Source organism: Ranitomeya imitator, chromosome 5 (assembly GCF_032444005.1).
Source record: "Ranitomeya imitator isolate aRanImi1 chromosome 5, aRanImi1.pri, whole genome shotgun sequence".
Taxonomy (NCBI): Eukaryota; Metazoa; Chordata; class Amphibia; order Anura; family Dendrobatidae; genus Ranitomeya; species Ranitomeya imitator.
In genome coordinates this window covers 486,989,242-487,012,601 of record NC_091286.1, presented here as the reverse complement: position 1 = coordinate 487,012,601, position 23,360 = coordinate 486,989,242, and the positions used below count along the sequence as shown (strand labels likewise).

General features: G+C 49.1%; 1 long non-coding RNA gene across 1 annotated transcript in view; it reads left to right on the top strand.

The window, feature by feature from the left end:
• Positions 1 to 22,966, top strand: part of LOC138638239 (uncharacterized) — a 43,217-nt gene extending 20,251 nt beyond the window's left edge. Inside the window, exon 2 of the long non-coding RNA XR_011312472.1 lies at positions 20,291 to 22,966. This is a non-coding gene — a long non-coding RNA (uncharacterized lncRNA). The remainder of the gene's footprint in view (positions 1 to 20,290) is intronic.
• The last annotated feature ends 394 nt before the right edge of the window (positions 22,967 to 23,360 follow it).

Genomic DNA, 23,360 nt, shown 5'->3' with positions numbered 1-23,360 from the left:
ATCAATCACACCCTCGCAGTCAAAATAAGTAAGACAACGAGGAGCGTGGTTTCAGGCAGGGCGGACGCACAGCCGCAGCCAGCCAACCAAAGATGTCAGAAGACGGGCAGCGCTAACAAGGGGGGTGCTGCGTGTCATTAAAAAGGAAAGTCACACCTCAGGGACATTGTAATGGTCTGCAATGAGACACATTTTTTACGTGTTTAATTAAACGTGGGCAAGTAGACAAAGTCAGCCACCTTGTACAAATGCAGCAGTACTGCTGTACAAGGTGGCTGTTATACATAGAAACACCTTGGGGTGGCAGGGTCCCTTTAATTTCAGTTCATGTGCCTGCGTGGCGTTTGCAGGTCACGTTGCCGGCTACACAGCAGGGGAACAGCTGGCGGTGCTGAACCCCACTAACACATTGGCTGGTGTTTTTCTCTGTGCAGCTAGCACTTCCGGGCAAAAACTAGCGGTGTTAGAGCCCAGGGTCAGCAGGAGGAGGAGAGGAGCAGAGTGTAGGCCGAAGCCTGCACTGGTGGCAGCTTTTGTTCTGTTGTGCCTGCGTGGCGTTTGCAGGTCACGTTGCCGGCTACACAGCTGGGGAACAGCTGGCGGTGCTGAACCCCACTAACACATTGGCTGGTCTTTTTCTCTGTGTAGCTAGCACGTCCGGGCAAAAACTGGCGGTGTTAGAGCCCAGGGTCAGCAGGAGGAGGAGAGGAGCAGAGTGTAGGCCGAAGCCTAGTTGAACCAATTTCAAAGGTAACCTTTAACCCCCCTCAGGTGTTGCAAGGTACAAGAGCCACACCTCGTGCAGCATTAATGCTGCACAAGTAAAAGGTTGCTCTAATAATTTTGCTCCTTGCACACGCTGAATAAAACACGTACACTATTTAGCCCATTCTACTGTAAAACAGTAGTGGAGGCGTGACTTGTCTTTTTAAAAAAAAGCAGCCCAGGTGTCGAAAATAACACCTTGGTGCATGGGCGCAGCTTCCTGAGCGTTGTTATTTGCTGTACAGGAGTCTGCGCTCTTGTTATCCCTTGGCCATGCGCTGTGAGCGCTTCCTGTCTTCTGACATCATTTCATGTTGGCCGATGCGGTTAGCGGTGGACATGAATCCCAGACCCACAGTGTGTTTGGAAAAAATCACACTGCGTGGCTGGGATTCGTGCCCTTGTGCAGTTAATATGTTTGCCACTCACACATGTCCTTACACCTGCTTCAGACTGGGCGGCCTCATCTGATCCCTTATCGCATGCCACGGCCATGAGGCTGCACAGTCTGAAGAAGGCGGAAGGAGATGAGTTAAGACAGGCGAACATATGCACTGCACATGCCCATCAATAACACCCTCGCAGCCAAAATATATGAGACAACGAGGGGCGTTGTGTTGGGCAGGGCGGACGCACAGGCACAGGCAGCCAACCAATGATGTCTGAAGACGGGCAGCGCTACCAAGGGTGGTGCTGCGTATCATTAGAAAGGAAAGTCACACCTCAGGGACAGTTGAATGGTCTCAATGAGACACATTTTGTACGTGTTGAGTTCCACGTGGGCAAGGAGAAAAAGTCAGCCACCTTGTACAAATGCAGCAGTACTGCTGTACAAGGTGGCTGTTATACATAGAAACACCTGGGGGTGGGGGGCAGGCTTCCTTCAATTTCAGTTCATGTGCCTGCGTGGCGTTTGCAGGACACGTTGCCAGCTACACAGCAGGGGAACAGCTGGCGTTGCTGAACCCCACTGACACATTGACTGGTGTTTTTCTCTGTGCAGCTCGCATGTCCGGGCAAAAACTAGCGGTGTTAGAGCCCAGGGTCAGCAGGAGGAGGAGATGAGCAGAGTGTAGGCCGAAGCCTCCACTGGTGGCAGCTTTTGGTCGGTTGTGCCAGCGTGGCTTGTGCTGGACACGATGTAGGCTACACAGCAGGGGAACAGCTGGCGGTGCTGAACCCCACTAACACATTGGCTGTTGTTTTTCTCTGTGCAGCTAGCACTTCAGGGCAAAAACTAGCGGTGTTAGAGCCCAGGGTCAGCAGGAGGAGGAGAGGAGCAAAGTGTAGGCCGAAGCCTAGTTGAACCAATTTCAAAGGTAACCTTTAACCCCCCCTCAGGTGTTGCAAGGTACAAGAGCAACACCTTGAACAGCATTAATGCTGCACAAGTGAAAGGTTGCTCTCTTCATTTTGCTCCTTGCACACGCTGAATAAAACACGTACACTATTTAGCCCATTATACTGTCAAACAGTAGTGGAGGCGTGACTTTTCTTTTGAAGAAGACGCAGCACAGGTGTCAAAATTTACACCTAGGTGCTGGGCGCAGACTCCTTACCGTTGTTATTTGCAGTACAGGAGAGTGCGCTCTTGTGTTATCCCTTGGCAATACCCTGTTAGTGCAGGCCGTCTTATGACCTCATTTCATGTTGGCTGGTGCGGTTAACGATGGCCATAAATCCCAGACCCACAGTGCCTTTCCATAAAGTCACACTGCGGTGCTGGGATTCGTGGCCTTGTGCAGTAAATATTTTCGCCGCTCACACATGTCCTTACAACTGCCTCAGACTGGGCGGCCTCAGCTGATCCCTTATTGCCTGCCACGGCCATGAGGCTGCACAGTCTGAAGAAGGCGGAAGGAGGGGAGTGAAGACAGGCGAACATATGCACTGTTCGTGCCCATCAATCACACCCTCGCAGTCAAAATATATGAGACAACGAGGGGCGTTGTGTCGGGCAGGGCGGACGCACAGGCACAGCCAGCCAACCAATGATGTCTGAAGACGGGCAGCGCTAACAATGGGGGTGCTGCGTGTCATTAAAATGGAAAGTCACACCTCAGGGACATTGTAATGGTCTCTAATGAGACACATTTTGTACGTGTTGAGTTCCACGTGGGCAAGGAGAAAAAGTCAGCCACCTTGTACAAATGCAGCAGTACTGCTGTACAAGGTGGCTGTTATACATAGAAACACCTGGGGGTGGGGGGCAGGCTCACTTCAATTTCAGTTCATATGCCTGCGTGGCGTTTGCAGGTCACGTTGCCGGCTACACAGCAGGGGAACAGCTGGCGGTGCTGAACCCCACTAACACATTGGCTGGTGTTTTTCTCTGTGCAGCTAGCAATTCCGGGCAAAAACTAGCGTTGTTAGAGCCCAGGGTCAGCAGGAGGAGGAGAGGAGCAGAGTGTAGGCCGAAGCCAGCACTGGTGGCAGCTTTTGGTCAGTTGTGCCAGCGTGGCTTGTGCTGGATACGATGCAGGCTACACAGCAGGGGAACAGCTGGCGGTGCTGAACCCCACTAACACATTGGCTGTTTTTTTTCTCTGTGCAGCTCGCATTTCCGGGCAAAAACTAGCGGTGTTTGAGCCCAGGGGCAGCAGTAGGAGGAGAGGAGCAGAGTGTAGGCCGAAGCCTAGTTGAACCAATTTCAAAGGTAACCTTTAACCCCCCCTCAGGTGTTGCAAGGTACAAGAGCCACACCTTGTGCAGCATTAATGCTGCACAAGTAAAAGGTTGCTCTCTTAATTTTGCTCCTTGCACACGCTGAATAAAACACGTACACTACTTAGCCCATTCTACTGTAAAACAGTAGTGGAGGCGTGACTTGTCTTTTTAAAGAAAAGCAGCACAGGTGTCTAAAATAACACCTTGGTGCATGGGCGCAGTTCCTGAGCGTTGTTATTTGCTGTACAGGAGTCTGCGCTCTTGTTATCCCTTGGCCATGCGCTGTGAGCGCTTCCTGTCTTCTGACCTCATTTCATGTTGGCCGTTGCGGTTAGCGATGGACATGAATCCCAGACCCACAGTGTGTTTTCTAAAAATCACACTGCGTGGCTGGGATTCGTGGCCTTGTGCAGTAAATAGGTTTGCCGCTCACACATGTCCTTACACCTGCTTCAGACTGGGCGGCCTCATCTGATCCCTTATCGCATGCCGCGGTCATGAGGCCACCCAGTCTGAAGAAGGCGGAAGGAGATGAGTGAACACAGGCAAACATATGCACTGCACATGCCCATCAATCACATCCTCGTTGTCCAAAAAAATAAGACACCGAGGGGCGTTGTTTCGAGCAGGGCAGACGCACAGGCGCAGCCAGCTAACCAATGATGTCAAAAGACGGGCAGCGCTAACAAGGGTGGTGCTGCGTATCATTAGAAAGGAAAGTCACACCTCAGGGACAGTGGAATGGTCTCAATGAGACACATTTAGTACGTGTTTAATTAAACGTGGGCAAGGAGAAAAAGTCAGCCACCTTGTACAAATGCAGCAGTACTGCTGTACAAGGTGGCTGTTATACATAGAAACACCTGGGGGTGGGAGGCAGGCTTCCTTCAATTTCAGTTCATGTGCCTGCGTGGCGTTTGCAGGACACGTTGCCGGCTACACAGCAGGGGAACAGCTGGCGTTGCTGAACCCCACTGACACATTGACTGGTGTTTTTCTCTGTGCAGCTCGCATGTCCGGGCAAAAACTGGCGGTGTTAGAGCCCAGAGTCAGCAGGAGGAGGAGAGGAGCAAAGTGTAGGCCGAAGCCTGCACTGGTGGCAGCTTTTGGTCGGTTGTGCCAGCGTGGCTTGTGCTGGACACGATGCCGGCTACACAGCAGGGGAACAGCTGGCGGTGCTGAACCCCACTAACACATTGGCTGTTGTTTTTCTCTGTGAAGCTCGCATTTCCGGGCAGTAACTAGCGGTGTTAGAGCCCAGGGTCAGCAGGAGGAGGAGATGAGCAGAGTGTAGGCCGAAGCCTCCACTGGTGGCAGCTTTTGGTCGGTTGTGCCAGCGTGGCTTGTGCTGGACACGATGTAGGCTACACAGCAGGGGAACAGCTGGCGGTGCTGAACCCCACTAACACATTGGCTGTTGTTTTTCTCTGTGCAGCTAGCACTTCAGGGCAAAAACTAGCGGTGTTAGAGCCCAGGGTCAGCAGGAGGAGGAGAGGAGCAAAGTGTAGGCCGAAGCCTAGTTGAACCAATTTCAAAGGTAACCTTTAACCCCCCCTCAGGTGTTGCAAGGTACAAGAGCAACACCTTGAACAGCATTAATGCTGCACAAGTGAAAGGTTGCTCTCTTCATTTTGCTCCTTGCACACGCTGAATAAAACACGTACACTATTTAGCCCATTATACTGTCAAACAGTAGTGGAGGCGTGACTTTTCTTTTGAAGAAGACGCAGCACAGGTGTCAAAATTTACACCTAGGTGCTGGGCGCAGACTCCTTACCGTTGTTATTTGCAGTACAGGAGAGTGCGCTCTTGTGTTATCCCTTGGCAATACCCTGTTAGTGCAGGCCGTCTTATGACCTCATTTCATGTTGGCTGGTGCGGTTAACGATGGCCATAAATCCCAGACCCACAGTGCCTTTCCATAAAGTCACACTGCGGTGCTGGGATTCGTGGCCTTGTGCAGTAAATATTTTCGCCGCTCACACATGTCCTTACAACTGCCTCAGACTGGGCGGCCTCAGCTGATCCCTTATTGCCTGCCACGGCCATGAGGCTGCACAGTCTGAAGAAGGCGGAAGGAGGGGAGTGAAGACAGGCGAACATATGCACTGTTCGTGCCCATCAATCACACCCTCGCAGTCAAAATATATGAGACAACGAGGGGCGTTGTGTCGGGCAGGGCGGACGCACAGGCACAGCCAGCCAACCAATGATGTCTGAAGACGGGCAGCGCTAACAATGGGGGTGCTGCGTGTCATTAAAATGGAAAGTCACACCTCAGGGACATTGTAATGGTCTCTAATGAGACACATTTTGTACGTGTTGAGTTCCACGTGGGCAAGGAGAAAAAGTCAGCCACCTTGTACAAATGCAGCAGTACTGCTGTACAAGGTGGCTGTTATACATAGAAACACCTGGGGGTGGGGGGCAGGCTCACTTCAATTTCAGTTCATATGCCTGCGTGGCGTTTGCAGGTCACGTTGCCGGCTACACAGCAGGGGAACAGCTGGCGGTGCTGAACCCCACTAACACATTGGCTGGTGTTTTTCTCTGTGCAGCTAGCAATTCCGGGCAAAAACTAGCGTTGTTAGAGCCCAGGGTCAGCAGGAGGAGGAGAGGAGCAGAGTGTAGGCCGAAGCCAGCACTGGTGGCAGCTTTTGGTCAGTTGTGCCAGCGTGGCTTGTGCTGGATACGATGCAGGCTACACAGCAGGGGAACAGCTGGCGGTGCTGAACCCCACTAACACATTGGCTGTTTTTTTTCTCTGTGCAGCTCGCATTTCCGGGCAAAAACTAGCGGTGTTTGAGCCCAGGGGCAGCAGTAGGAGGAGAGGAGCAGAGTGTAGGCCGAAGCCTAGTTGAACCAATTTCAAAGGTAACCTTTAACCCCCCCTCAGGTGTTGCAAGGTACAAGAGCCACACCTTGTGCAGCATTAATGCTGCACAAGTAAAAGGTTGCTCTCTTAATTTTGCTCCTTGCACACGCTGAATAAAACACGTACACTACTTAGCCCATTCTACTGTAAAACAGTAGTGGAGGCGTGACTTGTCTTTTTAAAGAAAAGCAGCACAGGTGTCTAAAATAACACCTTGGTGCATGGGCGCAGTTCCTGAGCGTTGTTATTTGCTGTACAGGAGTCTGCGCTCTTGTTATCCCTTGGCCATGCGCTGTGAGCGCTTCCTGTCTTCTGACCTCATTTCATGTTGGCCGTTGCGGTTAGCGATGGACATGAATCCCAGACCCACAGTGTGTTTTCTAAAAATCACACTGCGTGGCTGGGATTCGTGGCCTTGTGCAGTAAATAGGTTTGCCGCTCACACATGTCCTTACACCTGCTTCAGACTGGGCGGCCTCATCTGATCCCTTATCGCATGCCGCGGTCATGAGGCCACCCAGTCTGAAGAAGGCGGAAGGAGATGAGTGAACACAGGCAAACATATGCACTGCACATGCCCATCAATCACATCCTCGTTGTCCAAAAAAATAAGACACCGAGGGGCGTTGTTTCGAGCAGGGCAGACGCACAGGCGCAGCCAGCTAACCAATGATGTCAAAAGACGGGCAGCGCTAACAAGGGTGGTGCTGCGTATCATTAGAAAGGAAAGTCACACCTCAGGGACAGTGGAATGGTCTCAATGAGACACATTTAGTACGTGTTTAATTAAACGTGGGCAAGGAGAAAAAGTCAGCCACCTTGTACAAATGCAGCAGTACTGCTGTACAAGGTGGCTGTTATACATAGAAACACCTGGGGGTGGGAGGCAGGCTTCCTTCAATTTCAGTTCATGTGCCTGCGTGGCATTTGCAGGACACGTTGCCGGCTACACAGCAGGGGAACAGCTGGCGTTGCTGAACCCCACTGACACATTGACTGGTGTTTTTCTCTGTGCAGCTCGCATGTCCGGGCAAAAACTGGCGGTGTTAGAGCCCAGAGTCAGCAGGAGGAGGAGAGGAGCAAAGTGTAGGCCGAAGCCTGCACTGGTGGCAGCTTTTGGTCGGTTGTGCCAGCGTGGCTTGTGCTGGACACGATGCCGGCTACACAGCAGGGGAACAGCTGGCGGTGCTGAACCCCACTAACACATTGGCTGTTGTTTTTCTCTGTGAAGCTCGCATTTCCGGGCAGTAACTAGCGGTGTTAGAGCCCAGGGTCAGCAGGAGGAGGAGAGGAGCAAAGTGTAGGCCGAAGCCTGCACTGGTGGCAGCTTTTGGTCAGTTGTGCCAGCGTGGCTTGTGCTGGACACGATGCCGGCTACACAGCAGGGGAACAGCTGGCGGTGCTGAACCCCACTAACACATTGGCTGTTGTTTTTCTCTGTGACGCTCGCATTTCCGGGCAAAAACTAGCAGTGTTAGAGCCCAGGGTCAGCAGGAGGAGGAGAGGAGCAGAGTGTAGGCCGAAGCCTAGTTGAACCAATTTCAAAGGTAACCTTTAACCCCCCCTCAGGTGTTGCAAGGTACAAGAGCCACACCTTGTGCAGCATTAATGATGCACAAGTAAAAGGTTGCTCTATTTAGTTTGCTCCTTGCACACGCTGAATAAAACACGTACACTATTTAGCCCATTATACTGTCAAACAGTAGTGGAGGCGTGACTTGTCTTTTTAAGGAGACGCAGCACAGGTGTCAAAATTTACACCTAGGTGCTGGGCGCAGATTCCTGAGCGTTGTTATTAGCTGTACAGGAGTCTGCGCTATTGTGATCCCTTGGCCATGCGCTGTGAGCGCTGCCTGTCTTCTCACCTCATTTCATGTTGGCCGTTGCGGTTAGCAATGGATATGAATCCCAGGCCCGCAGTGTGTTTTCAAAAAATCACACTGCGTGGCTGGGATTCGTGGCCTTGTGCAGTAAATATGTTTGCCGCTCACACATGTCCTTACACCTCCTTCAGACTGGGCGGCCTCAGCTGATCCCTTATCGCCTACCACGGCCAGGAGGCCGCACAGTCTGAAGAAGGCGGAAGGAGATGAGTTAAGACAGGCGAACATATACACTGCACATGCCCATCAATCACACCCTCGCAGCCAAAATATATGAAACGAGGGGGGTTGTGTCGGGCAGGGCGGACGCACAGGCACAGGCAGCCAACCAATGATGTCAGAAGACGGGCAGCGCTACCAAGGGGGGTGGTGCATGTCATTAAAAAGGAAAGTCACACCTCAGGGACATTGTAATGGTCTGTACTGAGACACATATTTTACGTGTTTAATTCTACGTGGGCAAGGATAAAAAAAACAGCCACCTTGTACAAATGCAGCAGTACTGCTGTACTAGGTGGCTGTTATACATAGAAACACCTGGGGGGGTGGGGCCAGGTTCCCTTTAATTTCAGTTCATGTGCCTGCGTGGCGTTTGCAGGTCACGTTGCCGGCTACACAGCAGGGGAACAGCTGGCGTTGCTGAACCCCACTAACACATTGGCTGGTGTTTTTCTCTGTGCAGCTAGCACTTCCGGGCAAAAACTAGCGGTGTTTAAGCCCAGGGTCAGCAGGAGGAGGAGAGGAGCAGAGTGTAGGCCGAAGCCTGCACTGGTGGCAGCTTTTGTTCTGTTGTGCCAGCGTGGCTTGTGCTGGACACGTTGCCGACTACACAGCAGGGGAACAGCTGGCGGTGCTGAACCCCACTGACACATCACCTAGTGATTTTTCTGTGTAGACAACACTTCCAGGTGGCAACTGACAGTGTTGAAACCCAGGGAATCAAAGAGGAGCAGAGTGTAGGCCGAAGACTGCAGTGGAGCAAGTTGAAAGGGAACCTTTAACCCCCCCCAGGCATTTGTTTCTGAAAGAGCCATCTTGTACAGCAGTAATACTGCACATGGAAAATGGTGGCTCCAAAAATTATGCTCCTTGCAAACGCTGAAGTACACACTCATATAATGTGTCCCCTCACACTGTCAAACCGTCCCGGAAGTGGGACTTTCCTTTGTAATGTGACACAGCAAAGCCGTCATTCCAACCCCCTTGGTGCATGCGCCACCTCCTCAACGTTGTTTGGTTCTGTCACGGAGCCCGCGCTGTAATGTTATCCCTTGGCCATGCACAGTTAGCGGTGCCCGTCTTCTGACATCATGTAGGTGTCAGGCTGGCAGTGCCTGTGCGTCCAAGCTGCCCGAGATCCAACCTTGCAGTGTCATCTAATGTAGTCCCACTGCGGGCCAGGGATCCATGGGCATGCACAGTGCATATCATCGCCTCTCACTCACCTCCTTCCTGCTTCTTCAGACTGTGCGGTGTCACGGCCGTGGCATGCTATTAGGGATCAGCTGACGCCGCCTAGTCTGAAGAAGTGTGAAGAAGGGGAGTGAGAGGCTAGTATATGCACTGCGCATGGCCATGGATACCAGGCCCACTGTGGGATCACATTAGACGACACTGCGAGGTGGGATTTCGGGCAGCGTGGACGCACAGGCGCAGCCAGGACGACAACAAATGATGTCAGAGGACGGGCAGCGCAAACTGTGCATGGCCAAGGGATAACATAACAGTGCAGGGTCCATGACGGAATCAAACAACGCTAAGGAGCCAGCGCACGGTGGCAAGGGGGTAGCAATGACGGCTGTGCTGCGTCACATTACAAAGGAAAGTCCCACCTCCGGGACGGTTGGACGGTGTGAGGGGACACATTACATGAGTGTGTAGTTGCAAGGAGCATAATTTCAAGAGTGACCTTTCCCTTGTGCAGTATTAGTGCTGCACATGGTGGCTCTTTCAGTAACAAACGCCTAGGGGGGGGGGGGACAGGTCCCCTTACATTTTAGTTGTGCCAGCGTGGCGGTCGCATGACACGTTGCCGGATACACAGCTGGGGATCAGCTGACGTTACTGAACCCCAATAACAGAGGAGCGACTGTTGACTGTGCAGACAGCACTTCCAGGCACCAACTGGCGGTGTAAGAGCCCAGGGACAGCAGGAGGAGCAGATTGGAGGTATTGCTGCACACACAGCTGGGGATCAGCTGACGTTACTGAACCCCAATAACAGAGGAGCGACTGTTAACTGTGCACACAGCACTTCCAGGCACCAACTGGCGGTGTTAGAGCCCAGGGACAGCAGGAGGAGCAGATTGGAGGTATTGCCGCACACACAGCTGGGGATCAGCTGACGTTACTGAACCCCAATAACAGAGGATCGACTGTTAACTGTGCACACAGCACTTCCAGGCACCAACTGGCGGTGTTAGAGCCCAGGGACAGCAGGAGGAGCAGATTGGAGGTATTGCCGCACACACAGCTGGGGATCAGCTGACGTTACTGAACCCCAATAACAGAGGATCGACTGTTAACTGTGCACACAGCACTTCCAGGCACCAACTGGCGGTGTTAGAGCCCAGGGTCAGCAGGAGGAGCAGAGGAACAGAGTGTAGGCCGAAGCCTGATTGGAGCAAGTTGAAAGGGAACCTTTAACCCCCCCCCCAAGACGTTTGTAGCTGAAAGAGCCATCTTGTGCAGCACTAAGGATGCAAAAGGAAAAGGTTGCTCTTTTAATTATGCTCCTTGCAAACACTGAAGTAAACACTAAAAATGTGTCCCCTTATACCGTTCAACCGTCCCGGAGGTGCGAATTTCCTTCGTAATGGGACACAGCACAGCTGTCATTCCTATCCCCTTGGTGCCGTGCGCTGCCTCCTCAGCGTTGTTTTAAGGCCCGCAGTGTGACTCAATCAGAAGACACTGCGAGGCGGGATCTCGGGCAGCGCGGCCGCACAGGCGCAGCCAGCCTGACACCAAATTATGTCAGAAGACAGGCAGCGCAAATAGGGCATGCCCAAGGGATAACAGAACAGCGCAGGCTCCGTGACAGCTTAAAACAACGCTGAGGAGGCAGCGCATGGCACCAAGGGGGTAGGAATGACGGCTGTGCTGCGTCACATTACGAAGGAAACATTTCAAAAACCTGATCTGCACATCCAAACATAGACTGAGTGTGAACAGGTGCTGAACCCAGAGTCGCCAACTCGTATATAGTTAAGTAAACAGGGCAGCACACTGCAGCGCCAAAACATGCAAACTTGAAAACACGAAATTTGAACTGCATTACTGCACTAGAAATATGAAAAATGAGAGCTTTTAGCGCATAAAAATGGCCAATTCTATGTGTACCTCGTAGCCACTTTACGGCATCTCTCTTATACGAGGTCCTACGCTTGACCTACCTCGCTGAGAATAAACGTCTCCATCTGAATGGGTACATGTCAAACCTCTTCTTGGACTCAAATTCTCTCTCTCTGTGGAGGGGTATTGGACCTACTATAATTAAAACACCTGAAGCTAGGAGGCAGGGAGTGCACGATCAGAAAGCTAGAGAATACATTTCAAAAACCTGATCTGCACATCCAAACATAGACTGAGTGTGAACAGGTGCTGAACCCAGAGTCGCCAACTCGTATATAGTTAAGTAAACAGGGCAGCACACTGCAGCGCCAAAACATGCAAACTTGAAAACACGAAATTTGAACTGCATTACTGCACTAGAAATATGAAAAATGAGAGCTTTTAGCGCATAAAAATGGCCAATTCTATGTGTACCTCATAGCCACTTTACGGCATCTCTCTTATACGAGGTCCTACGCTTGACCTACCTCGCTGAGAATAAACGTCTCCATCTGAATGGGTACATGTCAAACCTCTTCTTGGACTCAAATTCTCTCTCTCTGTCGAGGGGTATTGGACCTACTATAATTAAAACACCTGAAGCTAGGAGGCAGGGAGTGCACGATCAGAAAGCTAGAGAATACATTTCAAAAACCTGATCTGCACATCCAAACATAGACTGAGTGTGAACAGGTGCTGAACCCAGAGTCGCCAACTCGTATATAGTTAAGTAAACAGGGCAGCACACTGCAGCGCCAAAACATGCAAACTTGAAAACACGAAATTTGAACTGCATTACTGCACTAGAAATATGAAAAATGAGAGCTTTTAGCGCATAAAAATGGCCAATTCTATGTGTACCTCGTAGCCACTTTACGGCATCTCTCTTATACGAGGTCCTACGCTTGACCTACCTCGCTGAGAATAAACGTCTCCATCTGAATGGGTACATGTCAAACCTCTTCTTGGACTCAAATTCTCTCTCTCTGTCGAGGGGTATTGGACCTACTATAATTTAAACACCTAAAGCTAGGAGGCAGGGAGTGCACGATCAGAAAGCTAGAGAATACATTTCAAAAACCTAATCTGCACATCCAAACATAGACTGAGTGTGAACAGGTGCTGAACCCAGAGTCGCCAACTCGTATATAGTTAAGTAAACAGGGCAGCACACTGCAGCGCCAAAACATGCAAACTTGAAAACACGAAATTTAAACTGCATTAATGCACTAGAAATATGAAAAATGAGAGCTTTTAGCGCATAAAAATGGCCAATTCTATGTGTACCTCGTATTCTCAGCGAGGTAGGTCAAGCGTAGGACCTCGTGTAAGAGAGATGCCATAAAGTGGCTACGAGGTACACATAAAATTGGCCATTTTTATGCGCTAAAAGCTCTCATTTTTCATATTTCTAGTGCAGTAATGCAGTTCAAATTTCGTGTTTTCAAGTTTGCATGTTTTGGCGCTGCAGTGTGCTGCCCTGTTTACTTAACTATATACGAGTTGGCGACTCTGGGTTCAGCACCTGTTCACACTCAGTCTATGTTTGGATGTGCAGGTCAGGTTTTTGAAATGTATTCTCTAGCCTTCTGATCGTGCACTCCCCACCTCCTAGCTTCAGGTGTTTTAATTATAGTAGGTCCAATACCCCTCCACAGAGAGAGAGAATTTGAGTCCAAGAAGAGGTTTGACATGTACCCATTCAGATGGAGACGTTTATTCTCAGCGAGGTAGGTCAAGCGTAGGACCTCGTATAAGAGAGATGCCGTAAAGTGGCTACGAGGTACACATAGAATTGGCCATTTTTATGCGCTAAAAGCTCTCATTTTTCATATTTCTAGTGCAGTAATGCAGTTCAAATTTCGTGTTTTCAAGTTTGCATGTTTTGGCGCTGCAGTGTGCTGCCCTGTTTACTTAACTATATACGAGTTGGCGACTCTGGGTTCAGCACCTGTTCACACTCAGTCTATGTTTGGATGTGCAGATCAGGTTTTTGAAATGTATTCTCTAGCTTTCTGATCGTGCACTCCCTGCCTCCTAGCTTCAGGTGTTTTAATTATAGTAGGTCCAATACCCCTCCACAGAGAGAGAGAATTTGAGTCCAAGAAGAGGTTTGACATGTACCCATTCAGATGGAGACGTTTATTCTCAGCGAGGTAGGTCAAGCGTAGGACCTCGTATAAGAGAGATGCCGTAAAGTGGCTACGAGGTACACATAGAATTGGCCATTTTTATGCGCTAAAAGCTCTCATTTTTCATATTTCTAGTGCAGTAATGCAGTTCAAATTTCGTGTTTTCAAGTTTGCATGTTTTGGCGCTGCAGTGTGCTGCCCTGTTTATTTAACATTACGAAGGAAAGTCCCAGCTCCGGGACGGTATAACGGTATCAGTGAACACATTTTATAAGTGTTAAGTTCTGCGTGTGCAAGGAGCTAAACCAAAAGAGCTACCTTTTCCTTGTGCAGCATTACTGCTGCACAAGATGGCTCTTTCAGTAACAAACGACGGGGGGGGGGGGGACAGGTTCCCTTACATTTAGGTTGTTGTGCCAGCGTAGCGGTCGCAGGACATATTGCCGGCTACACAGCTGGGGATCAGCTGACGTTACTGAAACCCAATAACACTGGGTCGTATGTTTTTACTGTGCAGCCTGCACTTCTGAGCCGCAACTGGCGGTGTTGGAGCCCAGGAATAGCAGTTCAGGTGGTAGAAAGATGAACACAGCAGGAGACCTGGATGACACCCAATTACTTAATCAAGCAGAGGAGTGGCAAATTCCTGCGAGATCCAGGCCTGGTTCATTTTCAGGAAAGTTAGCCGGTCAACGTTATCGGAGGACAGTCGCATGCGACGGTCTGTTAGTACACCACCTGCGGCACTAAAGACACGTTCCGATAAGACACTAGCCGCAGGGCAAGCCAGCACCTCCAATGCATACTGGCTTAGCTCTGGCCATGTATCCAGCTTAGAGACCCAAAACTTGAACGGGGAAGAGCCGTCTGGGAGTACAGTAAGAGGGCAAACCATGTAGTCTGTCACCATCTGACGGAACCGTTGCCTCCTGCTGACTGGAGCCGCCGGTGATGGTGTAGACATTTGGGGCGGGCACACAAAAGTGTGCCAGAGTTGTGCCATACTGGGCTTGCCTTGGGCAGAGGCACTGCTTCTGCTCCCTCTTTGGGCAGAGCCTCCCCCACTGCCTCGACGCACTGAGCTGCTTTGTAAAGCACTAGCAGCACTCCTCTCAGTTGGACAGGAGAAGATGATGGAATTCACCAGTGTGTCGTGGTACTCCCGCAATTTACGCTCCCGGGTCAACGCTGGGATGAGGTTTTGGACGTTGTCCCGGTAGCGAGGATCGAGGAGGGTGAACACCCAATAATCAGGCATGTTGAGAATGTGGTCGATGCGGCGGTCGTTTCTCAGGCACTGCAGCATGAAATCCACCATGTGCTGCAGAGTGCCAACTGGCCCAGAAACGCTGTCCCCTGCTTGAGACATGATCTCTGCCCGCTCGTCATCACCCCACCCTCGCTGTACACACTGACCACTGGACAATTGTGTCGCTCCCTCCTCTGGACGGAGCTCTTCCTCCTCCATTGACTCCTCCTCATCCTCCTCACAAATTGGCCCCTGCATACCCCTTTGTGAGGAACCACGTGGCGCTGACTCTCCAGAAGCTGATGGAAAAGGTGACTCCTCATCCTCCACCTCTTCCACAACATCATCCCTTAACCCTTGCAAAGTTTGCTGAAGCAGGCAGATAAGGGGGACAGTCATGCTGACTAGTGCATCATCTGCACTTGCCATCCGCGTGGAATAATCAAAAGGACGCAAAACCTGGCAGGCGTCCTTCATAGTGGCCCACTCTGTGGTTGTGAAGTCTGATCGGCGCTGACTGCGACTTCTTTGCGCCTGATGCAGCTGGTACTCCATAACTGCTTGCTGCTGCTCACACAACCGCTCCAACATATGTAACGTGGAATTCCACCGGGTAGGTAGGTCACATATGATGCGGTGTTCCGGAAGGCGGAATCGGCGCTGCAGAGCAGCAATGCGGGATCTGGCCAAGCTGGAACGCCGCAAGTGAGCACACTCTAAGCGGACCTTGTGCAGCAGGGCATCAAGATCCGGATAGTCCCTCAGAAAACTCTGCACAACCAAATTGAGCACATGTGCCAGACATGGGATGTGAGTGAGGTTGCCAAGGGCCAAAGCTGCCACCAGATTTCGGCCATTGTCACACACTACCATGCCTGGCTGGAGATTCGCTGGCAGTAACCACACATCGCTCTCCTGCTTGATGGCATTCCAGAGCTCCTGCGCTGTGTGGCTTCGATTCCCCAATGAAACTAGTTTCAAGACGGCCTGCTGACGTTTGGCCACGGCTGTGCTCATGTCGGTCATAGGTAAACGTTCACGGGTCCATGTGGAGGTGGACTGTGACGGCTCCTGCAGAGTTGATTCTGAGGAACTTGTGTAAGAGGAGGAGTCAATGCGTACAGACTGGATTCCTGCAATCCTTGGAGTGGGCAGGACACGTCCTGTGCCACTCGCACGATCTGTACCTGGCTCAACAACATTAACCCAATGGGCAGTGAGGGAAACGTATCGCCCCTGTCCATGCTGACTGGTCCACGCATCGGTGGTGAGGTGGACCTTGCTACTGACGGCGTTCAGTAGCGCATGTTTTATGTTTCCCTCAACATGCCTGTGCAGGGCAGGGACAGCTTGCCTGCTGAAGTAAAAGCGGCTGGGCACCTTGTACTGTGGGACTGCCAATGCCATCAAGTCACGGAAGCTGTCAGTCTCCACCAGCCTGAATGAGAGCATTTCCAGGGACAACAGTTTGGCAATGCCTGCATTCAGAGCCTGTGCTCGGGGGTGGTTGGCCGAGAATGCCCGCCTTTTCTCCCATGCCTGTACTACCGATGGCTGTAGAGTAGACTGGGAGTGTGAGGATGACTGGGAAGGTGGTGCTGTGGGTGGAATTACACAAGGTCTCTGGACAACAGTGCCAGAGGTTCTTCCATGGCGATCCTGGGAGGAAGCCAAACCAGCTGTGCGTGAGCTGGAGGAAGAGGCAACACAAGCTGAAGAGGTGGAAGCTGCCGCTGTTGGTTGGCCTACATCTTCAGTCTGTTTCTGTAACTCCACCGCGTGCCTGGTCCGCACATGTTTCCACATATTTGTGGTATTGAGGTTGCTGACATTTTTCCCTCTTTTTACTTTCTGATGACACAGCTTGCATTTGACAAAACAAATGTCATCTGCAACTGTGTCAAAAAAGGACCAGGCACTGCAAGTCTTGGGAGCGCCCTTTTTGGCTTTGGAAAGAGACAGGCTCCTAACGGGTGCCAAAGTGGAGGCTACAGGCTCCGCAGTCTTCCCCCTCCCTCTCCCTCTTTGGCCCGTAAGAGGAATCTCTTCCTCAGAGCTGCTCCCACCACCTTCCTGTTCCTCACGCCACGATGGGTCAACGACCTCATCATCTCCACTACCCTCTGCCACCAACTGCTCCTCCTGGGTAGTCTCGGCAGCACAGTACGCACCAGAAAGCGGCACCTGAGTTTCATCATCAGATGCGTACTGCGCTGTGGTCATCGGAGGCACTGGCCCACCCGCCTCTTCAGAGTCAGAGAGACAAAGCTGTTGGGCATCACTGCACACTGCCTCTTCTTCCATTTCTCCAATGCTGCTTGGCTGGCCCCCTGTTTCCAAGCCAAGAGATTCAGAGAACAGAAGTAGAGACGGCTCCTGTCCTGGGCTCTCTGACTGCCTGGCCAATTTGGCAGGTGGGGAAGAGACAGATGGCTGCTCTCCAGTGGTCTGTGCCTGAGAGGATGTGGCACTAACTGAAGTCGATGCCGAGGCGTTAGCTGCCATCCACCCGACAACGGATTCAATTTGGTCTTCACGCAGCAGCGGTGCACGGCGCTCTCCGACAAAGCTGCGCATGAAAGACTGTTCCCTGCTGAAACTGAGTGACGACGAGTCACCGGCACCCGCAGCAGGCACAGAATCAACACGTCCTCTCCCTGCTCCTCTCCCTGCTCCGCGCCCACGCCCACGTGCCTTACTCCCTGCCCTCTTCATCTTGGTTGACAGATAAAGATAAGCAGAAAAGTACTAAGGCCTTAGTGTGCTTATTCCTGAAATGCTCCTCCTAACAGGTGTAAGAAACACTAATGTTGTAAAGTGTGGACTAAACTTTATTATTTTTCAAATGTGGCCTACACAAGTGTTAAGTTGTGTTTGGTGAACTTTACTTTTTTTTTTTTTGCAGATCGGGCTACAGAGCTAGTTTAAATCACACGGAGACCGTGCAGACAGCAGTAACGCACCCTGAGCTGAAACCAACCGGCTATGGCTGCACACAGACTACAGGGCGAGCTGCGCTCACACAGAGACCGTGCAGACAGCCGTAAACGGCGCTGCAAGGCCCAATAAACACCCTCTAGGTTATCCTATGTAGTGTTTTTCCACAATTTAGCTGGAGACGGGTGGAAAAACACTAATAGGAAATTTTTTTTTTTAATTTTAAACTGGCTGCACTATTTGAAAAAAATGAATTTTTTTTTCAAGGTATGAGGCAGTAACGCACCCTGAGCTGAATCCAACCGGCTATGGCTGCACACAGACTACAGGGCGAGTTGTGCTCACACAGAGACCGTGCAGACAGCCGTAAACGGCGCAGCAAGGCCCAAAAAAAACCCTCTAGGTTAGCCTATGTAGTGTTTTTCCACAATTTAGCTGGAGACGGGTGGAAAAACACTAATAGGAAATTTTTTTTTAAAATTTTAAACTGGCTGCACTATTTGAAAAAAATGAATTTTTTTTTCAAGGTATGAGGCAGTAACGCACCCTGAGCTGAATCCAACCGGCTATGGCTGCACACAGACTACAGGGCGAGCTGCGCTCACACAGAGACCGTGCAGACAGCCGTAAATGGCGCTGCAAGGCCCAAAAAAAAACCCTCTAGGTTATCCTATGTAGTGTTTTTCCACAATTTAGCTGGAGACGGGTAGAAAAACACTAATAGGAATTTTTTTTTTAAAATTTTAAACAGGCTGCACTATTTGAAAAAAAGGAAAATTTTTCTCAAGGTATGAGGCAGTAACGAACCCTGAGCTGAATCCAACTGGCTATGGCTGCACACAGACTACAGGGCGAGCTGGGCTCACACGGAGACCGTGCAGACAGCCGTAAACGGCGCTGCAAGGCCCAAAAAACCCCCTCTAGGTTATCCTATGTAGTGTTTTTCCACAATTTAGCTGGAGACGGGTGGAAAAACACTAATAGGAAATTTGAGAAAAAATGTGCAGCAGGCTGCACTATGAGCAAAAAAGGACAACTGTGTGAGGCAGTGTGAACCCCCCCTGAGCTGAATACAACCGGGTATATGGCTGCACACAGACTACAGAGTGAGCTGCACACACACACACACACAGAGAGACCTTGCAGAACGCTGTTAAAACAGCGCAGCAAGGCAAGAGCAAGGTGAACAGTGAAGAACACACAGCGTTTTGCTAAATTAGCCTTTGGAAAGGAAAATAAAGCAATTAGCTATCTCAACTGGTCCTCAGTTAGAACACAGCGTCCTGTCCCTAACTGAAATCACAGCAGAGTGAGCGCAAAATGGCGGCAGCGTTTTTTACAGTGCAGAGTGACATCATTTCAGCAGCCAATCCAAGCCTTGCCAGTACTTACATGCCCACCATGCTAAACAGGATGTGCCCACACTTCTAATCATTCCTCATTGGCTGCTGCGTTCAGTTTGAATTATGGGAACTTCCGATTCCGGTATCCGATACGCGGGAAGTATCGGAATTTGGTATCGGAATTCCGATACCGCAAATATCGGCCGATACCCGATACTTGCGGTATCGGAATGCTCAACACTACTCATGATTATTGGAAAAGGATCAAAAACCTTTATTAGACAAAAAAGAAATTGCAGGTCTGGGGAAGAAACATAGCAGGAGAAATGCAACTTTGAAAGCAGAAGAAAATGTTAATAAAGTATGAAGAATTGTTTCAGTAGTCAAATAAGGAAGCAGTACATGAATACCAGAAATACATAAATAAAATAAACTAAAAAAGTATGAATGTGACTTCTACAAAGCATACACATACCCACAAAGAAACCTCTCCTGCTGGAATGGCTCCAGCCCCGATGCAAGTTTTGGTAAAATGCCTTTTTTTGGGGATGAGAGAAAGGGAAAAAGAGAAGGAAAAGGAGCTGATAACAAATGAAGAAGAGACGATCAGATAGAAAATGAGCTATAGTGGAGCAGGTATGTGCACACATTGAGTATTTGATTGCAGAACATTCTGCAAGGTTTCTGCATCTCTTGGGAGGAAAAACGTTGCGGAAAAAACACGGTATCATTACCGCCAATAAGAACCTCCATGCCAGTGTTTCCTACTCTGTCACACAGATGACAGCATGGGAAACACCATAGGGAGTACATGAAAGCAAACATTTTTATACCTGCGTTTTTGCTGTGGATTTTACAGACTCAATTAAAGTCAGTGAGTGAAAATGCACAAATAATTGACATGTTGCCGAAAAAAATGCACTGCAAATACTCAAAGGAAATCTACTGATCATGTGCACAACACTTCAGGATTGTCATTGAATTAGCTTGCATAAGGATTCCATAGCATTTTTGGCCCATTTCCTAGCAGACAAAATGCTGTGAAACGCAACACAAATGCACAGTGTGCACATAGCCTAACAGTTTATTTTTTGTAACCCTTCCAGGCAGTGTTGTGCATCCTACATCTGTTGTCCATCCTATCAATCGATCTATATATTGGAGAGAGGGGCCACCCTCTACAATCCAGAACAGAGGATATATCAAAGTATCTTGCTGAGAAATCCTATGGAGTCCACATCTGTATAGAGGGTGTCCAATCGGATCTATCTAATCTAATATTGCTTCTTAAATGAAGGAATATGTGGCTCTTCATCAAGGATGCATCTAGGCTGGGGCATCATGTGCATAACGGACATCATTAAAAAAAGTTTTATTTGACAAACCTTCTTCCAAATAAAAATGCAATGTAATTTTCCCAGTAGAGCATAAATAGAAAGGTAATTCTCAACACACTGGTTTCCTTTATTTTCTGTACTTATTGATTTTCACAAGTATATGCCTGTTTACAGATAATCAAACATACTATGTTTAATTCATCAGTGAATACATTAAATCATCAATTTCCATTGGTTCTTTCAACAAGGATCTTTATATGGAACACACATTTATTACGTCCAGTTGTAAAGTTTTTATGTAAATGTAAAGAAGTACAAGTAAATAATAAAAAAAAGAAATGTAACTTTAAAGTTTTAAATTTCAAGATCTCTGCCCTTCCTAAACACTGTAATTCTGTTTAAAGGGAACCTGTCACCCCCAAAATCGATGGTGAGGTAAGCCCACCGTCATCAGGGGCTTATCTACAGCATTCTATAATGATGTTACCTAAAAGAGGAGAAAAAGAGGTTAGATTATACTCACCCAGGGGCGGTCCCACTGCGGTCAGGGTCCGATGGGTGTCTCAGGTCTGGAACAGGTCAAAGAGGCCTGGCGCCTGCGCACTGCAGAACTTTGCTCTGCCCACAACAGGGCAGACAAAGTACACCTGCGCCGCAGCCGCAGCATGAAGACCAGAAGAGGACTGTTGTGAATTCTGTTGTCGGGCTCCCTCCTGTGGTCATGAATGGTACTTCGGCTGGTTCTGTCCATGGACTTCCTCTGGTGGGTGTTTCTGAGTTTCCTTCCACAGGTGACGAGGTTAATTCGTTAGCTGGCTGCTCTATTTAACTCCACTTAGATCTTTGCTCCATGCCACCTGTCAATGTTCCAGTATTGGCCTAGTTCACTCCTGGATCGTTCTTGTGACCTGTCTTCCCAGCAGAAGCTAAGTTCCAGCTTGTATTTCTTTGGTTTACTATTTTTCTGTCCAGCTTGCTATTTTATTGTTGTCTTGCTTGCTGGAAGCTCTGGGGACGCAGAGGGAGCGCCTCCGCACCGTGAGTCGGTGCGGAGGGTCTTTTTTGCGCCCTCTGCGTGGTCTTTTTGTAGGTTTTTGTGCTGACCGCAAAGTAACCGTTCCTATCCTCGGTCTGTTCAGTTAGTCGGGCCTCACTTTGCTAAATCTATTTCATCTCTGTGTTTGTATTTTCATCTTTACTCACAGTCATTATATGTGGGGGGCTGCCTTTTCCTTTGGGGAATTTCTCTGAGGCAATGTAGGCTTTATTTTTCTATCTTCAGGGCTAGCTAGTTTCTTAGGCTGTGCCGAGTTGTATAGGGAGCGTTAGGCGCAATCCACGGCTATTTCTAGTGTGTTTGATAGGATTAGGGATTGCGGTCAGCAGAGTTCCCACGTCCCAGAGCTCGTCCTTTATTATCAGTAACTATCAGGTCATTCCGTGTGCTCTTAACCACCAGGTTCATTATTGCCCTGACCACCAGGTCATAACAGTACAGGTGGCCCAAAGTACTAATGCATCTCAATAGAGGGATAACAGAAGTTCTGAGACCATTTTTTTTCTTTGCAGTGTGTTTTGTCTCTCTTTTCCCCTTTACCTCTGGGTGGTTCAGGACACTGGTGTAAACATGGACATTCAAGGTCTGTCCTCTTGGATGGATAATCTCACTACAAGGGTACAAAACATTCAAGATTTTGTGGTTCAGAATCCGATGTCAGAGCCTAGGATTCCAATTCCTGATTTGTTTTTTGGTGATAGATCTAAGTTCTTGAATTTCAAAAATAATTGTTTCTTGCCTTGAAACCTCGCTCCTCAGGTGACCCTGTTCAACAAGTAAGGATCATTATTTCTTTGTTACGTGGTGACCCTCAAGACTGGGCATTTTCCCTTGCGCCAGGAGATCCGGCATTGCGTGATGTTGATGCATTTTTCCTGGCGCTTGGATTGCTTTATGACGAACCTAATTCAGTGGATCAGGCAGAGAAAATCTTGCTGGCTCTGTGTCAGGGTCAGGATGAAGCGGAGATATATTGTCAGAAGTTTAGAAAGTGGTCTGTGCTCACTCATTCATTACTATTTTTTTCATTCTTTTGGTGTTATTATTATTATTTTTGTGTATTCACATTTATATATAATATTTTTTCACTTTATATATTGTTTTTTTCACTGTATATTTATGGTCCTGGAAATGTGAATTTATGTGATGTTGCACTATGCTCTGCCTTGATAAAGCTGTGCATATGAACTACCCTGGGTGACACTGGTGTCACACTGTGTTTTGAGACAATATATGTTATATTCTTTACCTTCAAGTTTTTTATTCCTGTTAGTCCGTCCATAGTATATACTCCATCTATACACATATATATTTTATTTTATAATCTCCAGATACAGGCACATTGTTAGTGCCACTGCCAAAATGTTGTAATAAAGGCTTATGTAATACGTACTTGTCCTCAATATTTTTTTATTTAGGTTTATATCACTCTGGGTTCTTTTTTGTAGTGTTTTATTCATTATACCGAGTGGTCGGCCACTCTACTCTCTATGTCTTAGCCATATTCCATTGGTCTTTATTAAAAAAAAAAAATATATATATATATATATATATAATTGGTTATTATCGTTTGTTATCTTGGATTGGCTTCGTACATCTTTTCAAATGGAATGAAGATGGGAGGCTCCGGACCGGACCTGAGACACCCATTGGACCAGGACCGCAGTGGGACCGCCCTTGGTGAATATAATCTAACCTCTTTTTCTCCTCTTTTAGCTAACATCGGGGGTTTATCTACAGCATTACAGAATGCTGTAGATAAGCCCCTGATGACTGTGAGCT